Genomic DNA, 13,450 nt, shown 5'->3' on the forward strand with positions numbered 1-13,450 from the left:
GCACAAACTGCTGTATTGATGCAGTGGGTTGGATATAGTGATATACACCTATTGTTGCAGCACTCAGGCAGCTGAGGCAGGAGGATTTGGGATTGGAGACCAGCTTGGGTAACTCAGTGAGACTCTTTGCCTCAAGAACTTTAAAGCATAAAACATATTTTTTTAAAATGTTAGTCGAGCATAGTGGAACATACCTTTAATCTCAGCACTGGGAAGGCAGAAGCAGGCAGATCTCTGTGAGTTCAAGGTCAGCCTTGACTACACAGAGAGCTCCTGGCCAGCCAAAGCTACATGGTGAGACCCCCCCCCCATCTCAAACAACAACCAAAGCTTAAATGTTGGGTGTAGTGGCACAGTCCTGAATCTCAGCTACTTGGGAAGCTGAGACAGGATCAGAAATTCAGAGTTATTTGGCTACACAACTTGGCTACAAAATTTGGTACACACTCAGAAGACAGCAAGGGCCAATGGAGACGTTATCAAAAGATGTGGTTGAGGTTAGAAGTTGTAGCAGAGAGCAGAGTGTTTGTCTAGCATAAACAAGGCACTGAGTACTACCTAGTTCTCTCTCTCTCTCTCTTTCTCTCTCTCTCTCTCACACACACACACACACACACACACACACACACACACACACACACAACTTAGAGATATAAAAGGATGAATAATTTGAACTCAAAATGATTATGGTATGGACTGGAGGTATAGGTCAGTAGTATAGAGTACACAAGTAGCTTGAGGTCCTGGGTTCTATACCCAGCACTGTAAAAAAAGAAAGTCACCAAAAATAACTATAGTATATAAAAGAATCCAGACAAACCTCTGTAAAGAGGGCATGCTGTATGACTTTACTTAGATAATCATCTAGTAAAATACATACTACTGATGTGCAATGTCAAATCATGGGCCTGAGGTTGCCTTGAGAAGGGTCCAGGGTGAGGAAGGAAGAATGAGGAAGAGCTAATAGAAAACACTTGATGGGATGGCTATGTTCAGTATCTTCATTACAATGATAGCTTCGTGGTTATTAGTATACTATATTCAAACCCTATCAAGCGTATGAAACCAATTGCCTATAATCCACAACACTTGGGAGGCTGAAGCAGGAGAATCATGATTTCAAGACCAGCCTGTGATACAGAGAGAGAATTTATCTCAGAAAATAGTGTTTGGGGCTGGAAAGATGGCTTAATCGCTAATTGTTCTTCTAGAGGACCCAGATTTGATACCGAGCCCCCACATGGTGGCTCACAACCATCTAACTCCAGCTCCAGGGTATCTCACACCCTCTCCTGGCCTCTTTCAGCACCAGGCATGCATGCAGTGCACATATATACATGCAGACAAAATATCCATACACATAACAATTTTTTTGAGACAGGGTTTCTCTATGTAGCCCTAACTGTCCTGGAACTCACTCTGTAGACCAGGCTGGCCTCAAACTCAGAAATCTGCCTGCCTCTGCCTCCCAAGTGCTGGGATTAAAGGCGTGCACCACCACTGGCCGGCAATTGTTAATTTTTTTTTAATTAAATCGTGAATGAGGAAAGGAATTGTGGTGGCTTTAATATCAGCACTCAGAAAGCAGAAACAGGAGGATCTCTGTGAGTTTGAAGCCAGTCTGGTCTACATAATGTGTTCTAGGACAGCCAGGGCTACATAGAGAGACCCCCATAAATAAATAAATAAATAAATAAATAAATAAATAAATAGTGACCTGATGGTTAACTGTGTAAAGGTATTTGCTGCCACCAAGCCTGATGACCTGGTTCCAATCTCCAGGACCCACACGTTAGGAGGGAATCATCTGCAGGTTATCCGCTGACCTCCACATGCATGTGTGCCTAGCATTCTCACACCTCCCCCTCAATTTATTAAATAATTTTATTTTAAAAAAAGAATTAAAGTGAAGCTCCTTGCAGGGGTCAGTGGGTAAAGGTTGGTCTCTGGGACACAGGTAAATGTGGCAGGAGAGATGTGCCATGCAGGCAATTTACAAGCTATATTCCTAATTCTCTTGGCAGGCTTACCACACACATCCTCACCATCTCCACTTCTTAAAGGGGTACAGCTCTAGAGAACGCACTGGCTGGGGTTCCACTCTGTCTGTATCCCATTGAACTTTTCCTGGGGAGACAAATGAACATCTATTCACCCCCACTAGTGACAAACCAAAGAAACTATTCTATTCTGGCTTGGTAAATCAATGAGTTTGGTTTAGATTGCTTTAAAGCTTAATTTAATGTAATGCATGTGGGTACTTTAATTGCACGTACCTCTGTGCACTATGTACATGCCTAGTGTTTACAGAGGCCAGAAAAGGAGGCATCATCCTTCAGGAACTGGAGTTGCAGATGATCCCATCATGTGAGTGATGGGAATTGAACCTGGTCCTCTGAAAACATACCAAATGTTCTTAGCCAGTGAGCCATCTCCAGTCCCTAATCAGAGTTCCTTAGAGCAACAAAGAAAAGAGATGGCTTGGTGATTAGGAACACTTGCTGTTCTTGCACAGGACCTGAGTCCAGTTCCCAGCATCTATGTCAGGCAGCTGACAACATCTGTAACTCCAACTGCAGAGAATCTAGTGCCCCTGCACTCACCACGCACACATACATCCGCATGCAAATAATTAAAAAGAAAATAAAAATCTTAAAGAATTAACTTTTTTAGGGGCCAACAACTTGTCTCTTGGAGTAAAGGCAATTGCCTCCTCCAAGGCATAGGACCTGAGTTGTAGTCCTGTGACTACACGATCTAAGGAGAGAACAGACTCCTGCCAGTTGTCTTCTGATCTTCGCCGCCCCCCCCCCATCCACACACAAATAGAATATAGTAAAATAATCCCTCTCTCCACCAACAATTCAACAATCTTAAAATCATTTGTGAATGGGGGGGGGGTTGTATACACACCATGGCAAGCATGGTGTCAGAGGAAAACCATGAGATTCATCTTTCTCCCACCAAACTCAAGTTGTCAGGCTAGTCACCAAATGCCATTATCTGCTGAACTAACTCACTAGCTCAGTCACAGTTAATAGTCTGTCAATCCTTCAGAAACTACGGACTCACAAGCCCCTCTTCCTAGCAATTATTAACCGTAAATCCTAGAGAGATGGTGTGGCCTCATAAGCTCCCTCCTACAGTGTTGATAACTGTCTCTCATAATTCACGAGGGAAATGGAGCCACTGAAATGGCTTAGATGGTGAAGGTACTTTCTGAGAAGTCTGAGGTTTGCCTTCTGGGATCCACATAATGGGAGGCAGAAAAAACAGCTTCCTAAGGTATGTTCTGACATACACACACACACACACACACACACACACACACACACACACGCAGTGACACATGTGTGCACACACAATAGATTTAACAAGTTTTTGGTTTGTTTTATTTTGTTTGCGACAGGGTTCCTTTGTGTAGCCCTGGCTGTCCTGGAACTCACTCTGTACACCAGGATGGCCTCAAACTCAGAAATCCACCTGCCTCTGCCTCTGCTTCCCCAATGCTAGGATCAAAGGCATGCGCCGCCACCACCCAGATTTGTAATAACTTTTCTTTAAGAGAGCAACAGATATACCACGCCCAAGCACAGGGTTCCACAGAAAATCTCCTCCCTTGCTAGGAGCCTCAAGTCATACAAGCATCTCTTCTTGGTCATGCCTTCTCCTTGTCCCCTGAATCTCAGCTGTACTGGCATCAGCTTTCCCAGGGAGTCTTCATCTAGCATCCTGGGCCCCTTGGGTAGTAATTCATCTCTGAGACGACCTTGGAGCCACCCATTCCATCTCAAGCACCCAAGCCTGAACATCTGCCAGTTTCCAAGTAGTTCTCCATTCCAGAGCCCTTGAGCCCATCACCCACTTGCATGCCCCCTAAGGTGCCCCCCCCCACTCCCTTCACTGTCTCCACCCATCCCCTTGGACAATGCTCTAACCTCCATGGAGCTAAAAGGTTTCAAGCCCCCTTCTTCTAATTATAAGCACCCTGCTACCCATCCACAGGTTCCTAAAAGCCCAAGCCTTTAAGGAAGCTGTCCTACACATCACCTAGATCGGAATATCTCAAGCAAAGCAGCATGGGGGCTGGAGAGATGGCTCAGAGCTTATGAGCACTTGCTGCTCTTGCAGAGGTCTCATCTTGGCCTGTAACTCTAGCTCTAAGAGATCTAACACCCTCTTCTGGACTCTGCAAACACACACAAGTGACATACACACACACACACACACACACACACACACACACACACACACACACACAAATAAAAGTAAATCCTTTTTAAAACATAGGCAAAGCCAGATATAGTGGCACATGTTCATAAATCCTAGCACTCGGAAGGCTTGAATCAGGAGGACTGCTCTAAGCTTGAGGCAAGCCTGGGCTAGAGTGAGATCTTGTCTCAGAAAGGAAAAATAGGCTTTACAGATGCCACTGTCCCCTGTCACCGCTTGCTGCAGCCATCGTCAACCCCACCAAGTGCTTCACAGTGGATGGTGAACCCTTGGGCCATGTCTCTTTTGAGCTGTTGCAGACAAAGTTCCAAAGACAGCAGAAACCGTCATGCTCTGAGCACTGGAGAGAAAGGATTCAGATATAAGGGTTTGTCCTTTCACAGAATTACTCCAGGATTCATGTGCCAGGGTGGTGACATCTACGGGGAGAAATCTGAGGATGAGAACTTTATCCTGAAGCAAATTCAAGTCCTAGCAGCTTCTTCATGGCAAATGCTGGACCAAACTCCAGTGGTTCATCTGCACTGCCAAGTCTGAATGGCTGGATGTCACCACATGGTCTTTCGTGAAAGAGAGCATGAGTCCTGTAGATGCCATGGAGCATTTTGAGTCCTGGAATAGCAAGAAGATCACCATTGCCTACTGTGGACACCTCCGATATGTTTGACTCGCAGATATCTTACCCACCAGACCATTCCTTCTGTAGCTCAGGAGAGCGCCCCCACCCCACCTGCTCACAGTACCCTGCAATCTCTGCTCTCACTGAAGCTCCGTGGGTTCCATATTTTCCTCATTCCCCTCCAAGTATAGATGGACTGCAGAGTTCAGTTTATGATTATAAGCAAAAATTAAATAAGGAAAAAGAAGGAATAATAAAAAGACTGGATCAAGTAGTGGATCCAATGAGTCTTCCCTCACACAGGATCAGGCCAAAAATGCAGGGCAAGGGATTGCAAGAAAGAAAGAGAGACTGTCCAAGCCCCTGTCCCGTGACAACACTTGGGCTCTGACAGCTGAACCAGAGAGGCTGTTTGGCTAGCTACTATACATGTCGGGACCACAATGTGTCTGTGCCATATAATGAGATGGCCAGTGACCCATGGGTGTAAACTGACAGAGACCAGCATTGTTCCTTAGTGTTGATGCCCTAAACAGTTTTATGAGCCTCTGAGACACACACACACACAACACATCCATTTCTCTGCAAAGTGGTGGTGATAGGACATCTTACTGCAGCTCCTTTCTTCCTTCTAAGACAGTCTTACTGTGCCCAAGTCTACCTCCCAAGTCCCCAGATATACCTTTGACAAAATAAGAGTGGCCTTGCTCCTCCACTGGTGGTAGGTGGTATTTCATTCCACCCCAGTGTTCTCAGACCCTCTAGGTCTCCACCATTACTCATTCTTCAGTGGACCTGACCAATTTATTTCAGAATCCTCCAACCCCGTAAAGCTCAGGACTCCCAAACATCTGGTGGCCTCCAAAGCTCCACGGGTATTCCTCAGCCCGCCCCTACCATACCATTCCAATTCCCCAGTAGAAGGTTGCAGAATGTCCTGATAAACCTGGCCTCCCATTTTACATGCCAATCTTTGGTTGTCAAATCTCAGAATGTGCTCTAACTTCTCTGAATCTCAAATTATGCTTCCTGTGCCTGGAATAGCAGCATCTCAACTGTGGAAAGAAGAGCTCTGATCCAGGCTTCTCTGATAATGAGGGCAGCACCTGAGGACAAATTAGTCCCAGTGTTCCTACTGGTTCTCACACAGGTCTCCTTGCTGGCAGCCAGGTAGGTCATGGGTTCCAACTCCAGGCATGGGACAGGCCAGCCTCAGTGTCTAGACCTGATCAGAGCACCAGATGGTTACTCTAATCTTTGCTCAAAACATGCCATAGGTGGCCATATGTCCACCGGGCAGGCGACTAGCCATGTAGCCCCATGTAAGAGGTGGCAGTGCCTATGATGAGCAGAGGAGGTTAGCCATGTGAACCAGGGAAAGAAGAGGGTCTGTCCCCTACCACACTTGCTCTGACCTATTTGCTACCACCTATTCTGTCCTACTGGTAATAGAGCAATTCTGTTGGCCAAGCAATGAAGGCAAGAGCAGTGTCCAGCACCGGTTGCTGGGCTCCAGGCCTCTTAATCCCATGAGAACCCACACCCAAACAGAAGGGTGCTTCACAAGACAAGACAAAAGAGGCTCTAGGGAATCTCCTGGGAGGTGGATGTTTAAGGAGAGACCTGCCAAGGTCGCTCTGGATGCCAGGGCATGCAAGGTCTGTTATCAATTGATGGAAGAACTGAGGGCCTCTGGATTCCTGTGGCAGGGAAATCTTGAAGTACTTGGTCTTAGGAGGTGGGGGGTGAGGCTTCTTACAGAACTTCTGAGAGGTAAGCAGGGCTTATTAAGAATATCCGAAGGAGCCAGGCATGGTGGTATACTCCTTTAATTTCAGCACGAGGGAGCCAGAGGCAAGAAGATGTCTAAGTTCAAGCCCAGCCTAGTCTACAGAGAAACCCTGTCTTGACAAATAAGCAACAACAACAACAACAGTTATCTGAATCAGGGATTCCCAGACCTGGAGAGGATGGAGGTAGACAGGCCCTGTTTTCTGGGAATATCTGGGAGAAACAGTTCCCCCAAGACATGGTTACAGAAACCTGACATCTCTAGCTATTAATGGAGAAAGAATTCCAGAAACAATTCACTGAATCTTGAAGTTGTCCAGGACTTTTTTTTTTTTTTTTGACATTTTATACTGCCTAGGCTGACCTCACACTTGCAATATAGCCCAGGAAACACTAAACTTTAGACTCTTCTGCCTCTGCCTCTCAAGTGCTGGCATTACAGACTGGTACCAGTACACCCAATACACTCAGTTTTATCCAGTTTTAGGTACTGAACCCCTAGTATCATGTATGCTAGGCAAACACTCTTTAGAGTGAGTGGCCAATCCAATCCCCACTAATTTCTGGCTCTCCTGGATGCCTGCCTGCCTACCATAGGAGCTGGTGTGTTGCCACACGCGACAATGCACCTAAGCTTCAAAGAAGTACAAAGACAGGGATCAGAGCCTCTCCTGGGTTTACATCAGAGTAGAGGGGGATTCTACAAATGAAGGATTGTTATGTCCCTCGATGGGGCCAAGGGAGTGTGATTGGGAAAAGAAGTCTTGGAGGCAGGGGACAAAGGGGTGACACCTTGGGGTTATCCCAGAGGAGTCCACATATTCCTTTAGGGTTTCTGTAATAGGGGACCCTCAAAATATATATTTGTTGAGCCGGGTGCTCAAAGCTTTGATTCTAGCACTCAAAAGACTGATGCAGGAGGATTGCCACTAGTTCCAAGGCAGCCTGGGTAACAGTGAGACCTTGTCTCATAAACAGGAGAGAGAGAGAGAGAGAGAGAGAGAGAGAGAGAGAGAGAGAGAGAGAGAGAGAGAGAGAGGAAAGCAGGAAGGAGGAAGAGAATGTGTTGTGGGTGCTGGGCTGGATGGTAACTAAGCTTAGTGTGACTTCACAGTCCTGTATGGTGGTCACATAACCTCAGCACTTGGGAAAGTAAGGCAGGTTCTCGGGTAAACTCAGGTTCCTAAGTTCAAGACCAGCCTAGAGAGTGAGACTCTTGTCTTAAAAGAAAAAAAAAAGTGTGATGAATTCCAAGATGGCTCTCAACCAGTAAAGATCACTAAGCCTGACAACCTGAGTTTGTCTTCCAGGACCTACATGGTGGAAGAAGAGTGCACATACTGTGATATACGCCCATATAGTTACATATGCACAAATACATATACATTAAATAAATAAATGAAATGCTGAAAGAAGAAGGGGCGCTTCAAATGTCATTTCTGAGATGCAGACCCTGGAAAGTGGCGGTAGGGCTGGGTACTTGGGCTGAGAGGCTAGTGTGGTGGCTTTGAGTGCTTTGCAAACAGAGCTTGAAATGTGAGAAATGGGGTGACCCTTAGAGGCTACAGGGCTGGCCTGCATACTCAGGAGCCAAATCCCGGAAGAACAACCTCCAGAGTTGTTCTTAGCATATTATTTGAGGGAGGAGCCTGGGAGTTACTAGGGGCAGGTAGGAAATTCTGGAGGATTATTTAAATAGCTGACCTGGGATCATTTGTTCAGAAGAAGGAGCAGCCAGGACTGGTGGCTCATACCTGTAATCCTAGCCCTTGGGAGGCTCAGACAGGAAGATCAGTGCATTACCCATGCCAGTCTAGGTTACATAATGAGTTTCTGGAGAGAGGGAGAGAGAGGGGGGGAGGGAGAGAGAGAGAGAGAGAGAGAGAGAGAGAGAGAGAGAGTGCAACAATAGAAAAAAAGTAAAGAAAAGAAAGAGGAGAAGGAGGAGCCTTAAGGATTATCCAGCAGCAGTGCTGAAAGAGTTAACTAGTGTAGGAGAACTGGATGAGAGCAAACAAACAACAAATAGAAGAACAGAAAGGGGGAGAAGGAGGAGGAGGAGAACTGAGAGCAGAATGTTATTTGTTTGTTTGATTTTGTTTTTGTTTTTGTTTTTCGAGGCAGAGTTTCTCTGTATAGCCCTGGCTGTCCTGGAACTCACTTTGTAGACCAGGCTGGCCTCAAACTCAGAAATCCGCCTGCCTCTCCCTCCCAAGTGCTGGGATTAAAGGCGTGCGCCACCACCGCCCAGCAAATTATTTTATTTATATGAGTACATTCTACCTGTCTTCAGACACACCAGAGAGGGCATCAGATCTCATTACAGATGGTTGTGAGCCACCATGTGGTTGCTGGGAATTGAACTCACAACCTCTGGAAAGCAGTCAGTGCTCTTAACCATTGAGCCAACTCTCCAGCCCTCTGAAAGACATTAATATCATGAATAATGACATATTTCAAGATACTTCTGCTTCTCAGGCAGAGGCTCTAGGATGGTGAATACAAATATCCCTAAGGCAGGAAAACCTTGATTTTTGAGGGGAGACATTCTGTAAGAGTTCACGGTGCTGGAGAAGGGTGGGTGGGAGAGGGTGGGAGTGGAGGAAGGGTCCAGGACCTGGCCGGCCAGCAAATCCAACACAAGTCCTGAGTGCACAATCAGATAGCCAGGTATGCTGATGCAAGCACTCAGAACCTGAGCCAGTGGAATTACCATAAGTTGAAGGCCAACCTGGACTACAAAGTGTATCTGTGTCAGGAAACAAACAAAAAAGAAGTTAACAAAAGAAGAAGAAATACTGCCTCAATAGTAACAACTATATAAGGTATTGGTTGATAGGTATGTAGGATCCCTTAGATATTTTACTTATTTTTTGTGTATGAGTTTTTGCCTGCACATATGTGCATCATGTGAGTGCCTGCTGCCCTTATAGGTCCAAAAGAGGCCTTGGGTTCCCCTAGAACTAGAATACATATGATTCTAAGCCACTGTGTAGGTGCTGGGAACAGAACTGGGGTCCCCTGCAGGAGCAACAGATGATCTTTACCAGTTGAGCCATCGCTCCAGCCCCATTTCCAGTCATCCAAATTTCCTTCCTTCCATCGTTCATTTGCTGGTTTGTTCGGTGTGCACCTGTGTTCACCTTATGGATTCTCTGTGGGGATCAGAGACCAGCTTCGGGAGCCAGTTCTCTCCTTGGTCCCAAGGATAAAACTCAGTTAATCAGGCTTGGTGACATGTACCTGAATATACATGTGTATACATATATATATATATATATATATATATATATATATATATATATATGGAGAGAGAGAGAGTGTGTGTTAAGAACTGAAATTTCTTACTGGGCATAGACTCTCATGTGTATAATTTGGGTTCTCCCGAAGAGCAGCAAGTGCTCTTAACAATTTTTTTTTTTTTTTTTTTTTAGCTCTAGCTGGCCTGGAACCCAGAGATCTGCTTGTGTCTGTATTCCACATTCTGGAATCAAAGGAATGCACTATTATACCCAACTTTTTTTTTTTCTTTAGGAAAGTGATAAGTTACTTTCTTGTTTTGTTTTGTTTGTTTGTTTTTTTTTTTTTTTTTTTTTTTTTTTGGTTTTTCGAGACAGGGTTTCTCTGTGTAGCCCTGGCTGTCCTGAAACTCACTTTATAGACCAGGCTGGCCTCGAACTCAGAAATCCACCTGCCTCTGCCTCCTGAGTGCTGGGATTAAATACTTAATCAGGATATTTGAGGTGGGCAGATCCACTTTTAATCTGGGCCAGACCGTCTCCTGGGAGTTTATATGAAGGACATGGAAGAAGGAAGCTTGCTCTCTTTGCCTGTGCTGCCTCTAGAAGTAGTTGCCACTTCAGCTGTGACAATTTACCTCAAAGGCAGTGACGTCATTGAGAATAAGCAGATACCATCTTTAATTCATCCGTATCAATAGTGTTGGTAGTAAAAATAACAGGGTAGTGAAGTGGCGCCACCTATGGTTCAAACTACAGGGGAGGCTGAGCCAACAAGAGCTGGGGGCCTAGGAACTCCAGGCCAAACCAGGCAAATATGGCAAGTACCAGTCTCTTCCAGAAAAATGAAAAGGTTGTTGTGATGGCACAGGCCTTTAATCCCAGCATATGGGAGGCAGAGGGAGGTGAGTTGGAGGTTAGCCTCACCTACAAATCGAGTTCCAAGCAACTTAGTGTCACAAAGTGAGACCCTTTTTCAAAAAACAACAAAACAAAACACGCATGCACACACACTAAAAAAAAAAAAAAATCCCCCCAAAACCACCACCAACAAAATAGCCAGGCATAGCGCGACACACCTGTAATCCCAGCTTCTAAAGAGGCTCCAAGACATGGGGGTGACAAGTTCCAAAATAGCTATCTGGGTTGTGTAGCGAGAACCTGTATTGCCGATAGCAAAATAACAGCAAAAGTCAAGCTAAAGAAATAAATCTTGCCGGGCATGGTGGCGCACGCCTTTAATCCCAGCACTCAAGAGGCAGAGGCAGGCAGATTTCTGAGTTTGAGGCCAGCCTGGTCTACAAAGTGAGTTCCAGGACAGCCAGGGCTATACAGAGACACCCTGTCTCAAAAAACCAAAGGGGAAAAAAAAAGAAATCTTAAAATAGATAAAAGGAAGATAATAGCTTAATGTATTATAATCCCAACTCAGGAAACTCAGACAGAAGGATTTTCAATACATAGTAAGCTCCACACCAGCCTGAGTTATGTAAGGTGACCCATGCTCAGAATCACACATACAACAAAACAGATTATTGGCTCATTCCCATAAATCCGTTGTGGTGGTTTCAATAAGATTGGCCCCCATAGATTCATATATTTGAATGTCTGGCCATAGGGAGTAGCACCATTAGGAAATGTGACCTCACTGGAGGAGCTGTGACCTTGTTGGAGGAAGTGTGTCACTGTTAAGGAAGCCTTTGAGGTCTCCTAGCCTCAGGTTCTGGCAAGTGTGGAATTGAGTCTCTTCCTGAGTGCCTTCAGATCAAGAGGCAGAATTCTCGGCTCTTCAAGCACTATGTCTGCCAGCATGCTGCTGTGCTTCCCAGCACGATGATAATGGACTAAACCCCTGAAACTGTAGGCCAGTCTCAATTAAATGTTTTCCTTTATAAGAGTTGCCTTGGCCATGGCATCTGTTCACCACAATGAAAACACTAACTATGGCATCCGCATAAGCCAATTAAAAACAGATTTTTAAAAAAGAAAAAAGACTTTAAAGACAAGTATTCTGCATTAATGGATAATTCTGCTCCCAGAGGCCATAAGTTATTAAATAAAAATCCCACTGCAACGTAAGTGCTCCTATGGTCAGGTCCTGAGAGGTAGGAAGCCACTCTCTGATGTTTCTACTGAATGGACATGTTGTCAAACTACTTATTAGATATTTGTATATTTGTTTTTGTTTATTTGAGACAGGTTTCTCTATGCAACACTCTCAGAGATTCACTTGTCTCTGCTTCCCAAGTACTGAGATTGAAAGTGTGCACTGCTGTGCCCCATTCTAAATATTTATGCTTAAGAGCACAGATTTATTTTGTGGGCAGTGGTGAATGCAGAGCTTCAAAAAAAAATCAAAGTGAAGAAGTGACTTTGAGTACTCAGTCCTAAATGGGACATTTAAATCACACACACACACAGGGAGAGAGAGAGAGAGAGAGAGAGAGAGAGAGAGAGAGAGAGAGAACATCGTGTAAGAGCTTGAAGGATGGGGAGGAGTATAGTGAAAGACTATCTTGTGGACATGGCATGGCGTTGTTGTGCTTTATAAGAATATAAGGGAGGAGAAGGAATACGTCTGGTGGATGTGCAGTCAGGTGTGGGGGAAGGGGGTGCCTCTGCGGGTCCATGCTGAAGCAATCCTTCGCCATGAGGGACCAGCCACAGACAGTATAGTGTAGAATAGAGTTTATTCAGGGCATGGGGAGGGGAGTTGAGAGGGGAGAGAGAGAGAGAGAGAGAGAGAGAGAGAGAGAGAGAGAGAGAGAGAGAGAGAGAGAGAGGAGTAGAGGCTGGCCATGAGCACGTGGAGAGAGAAGGTGGAGGGGAATGAGGAGAGAGAGAATATGGAGTAAGAGAGAGAGGAGGGGCAAGTAGCCCCTTTTATAGCTCAGTCAGGCACACCTGGCTATTGCCAAGTAACTATGGGGCAGAGCTTAGACTAAATGCCAACAGCTGTTGTACTCCTGAACTCACATGCACAAAACAACTTATCAACCCATCATGGATGGGGGAAGAGCACATTAGGCCCCATCCTCCCTTGGGAACTATAGGCAGTTAATGGTTGGTAGGTGTTACATTCCTCAGTGATGTGGCTGCCATAAACTGCCCTTGCTCAAGTAAGCAGCTCATATAAACAACCCTAGTTAAACACAGTATGGTGATGAAGGTACCTAAAGAGCTTAGCCACACTGAGAGTTTGTGGTCTGAAAAAATCTTTTTCCTATAGCTTTATGGATTTATTTAATTATTTATTTATTATATGTAAGTACTGTCTTCAGACACACCAGAAGAGGTCATCAGATCTCATTACAGATGGTTGTGAGCCACCATGTGGTTGCTGGGATTTGAACTCAGGACCTTCAGAAGAGCAGTCAGTGCTTTTAACTGCTGAGCCATCTCTCCAGCACTATGGATATTTTTCTATTGCATTCTCTACGTATATTAGTCAAGGTTTTATTGCTTCAATGAAACACCATAACCAAAAAGCAAGTTGGGGAGGAAAAGGTTTTATTTGGCTTACACTTTCACATCACTGTTCATCATTGAAGGACAAGAACTCAAACAC

General features: G+C 45.1%; 1 pseudogene; it reads left to right on the forward strand.

The window, feature by feature from the left end:
• Positions 4,418–5,090, forward strand: Gm6079 (predicted gene 6079; annotated as a pseudogene).

Source organism: Mus musculus, chromosome X (assembly GCF_000001635.26).
Source record: "Mus musculus strain C57BL/6J chromosome X, GRCm38.p6 C57BL/6J".
Classification (NCBI taxonomy): domain Eukaryota; kingdom Metazoa; phylum Chordata; class Mammalia; order Rodentia; family Muridae; genus Mus; species Mus musculus.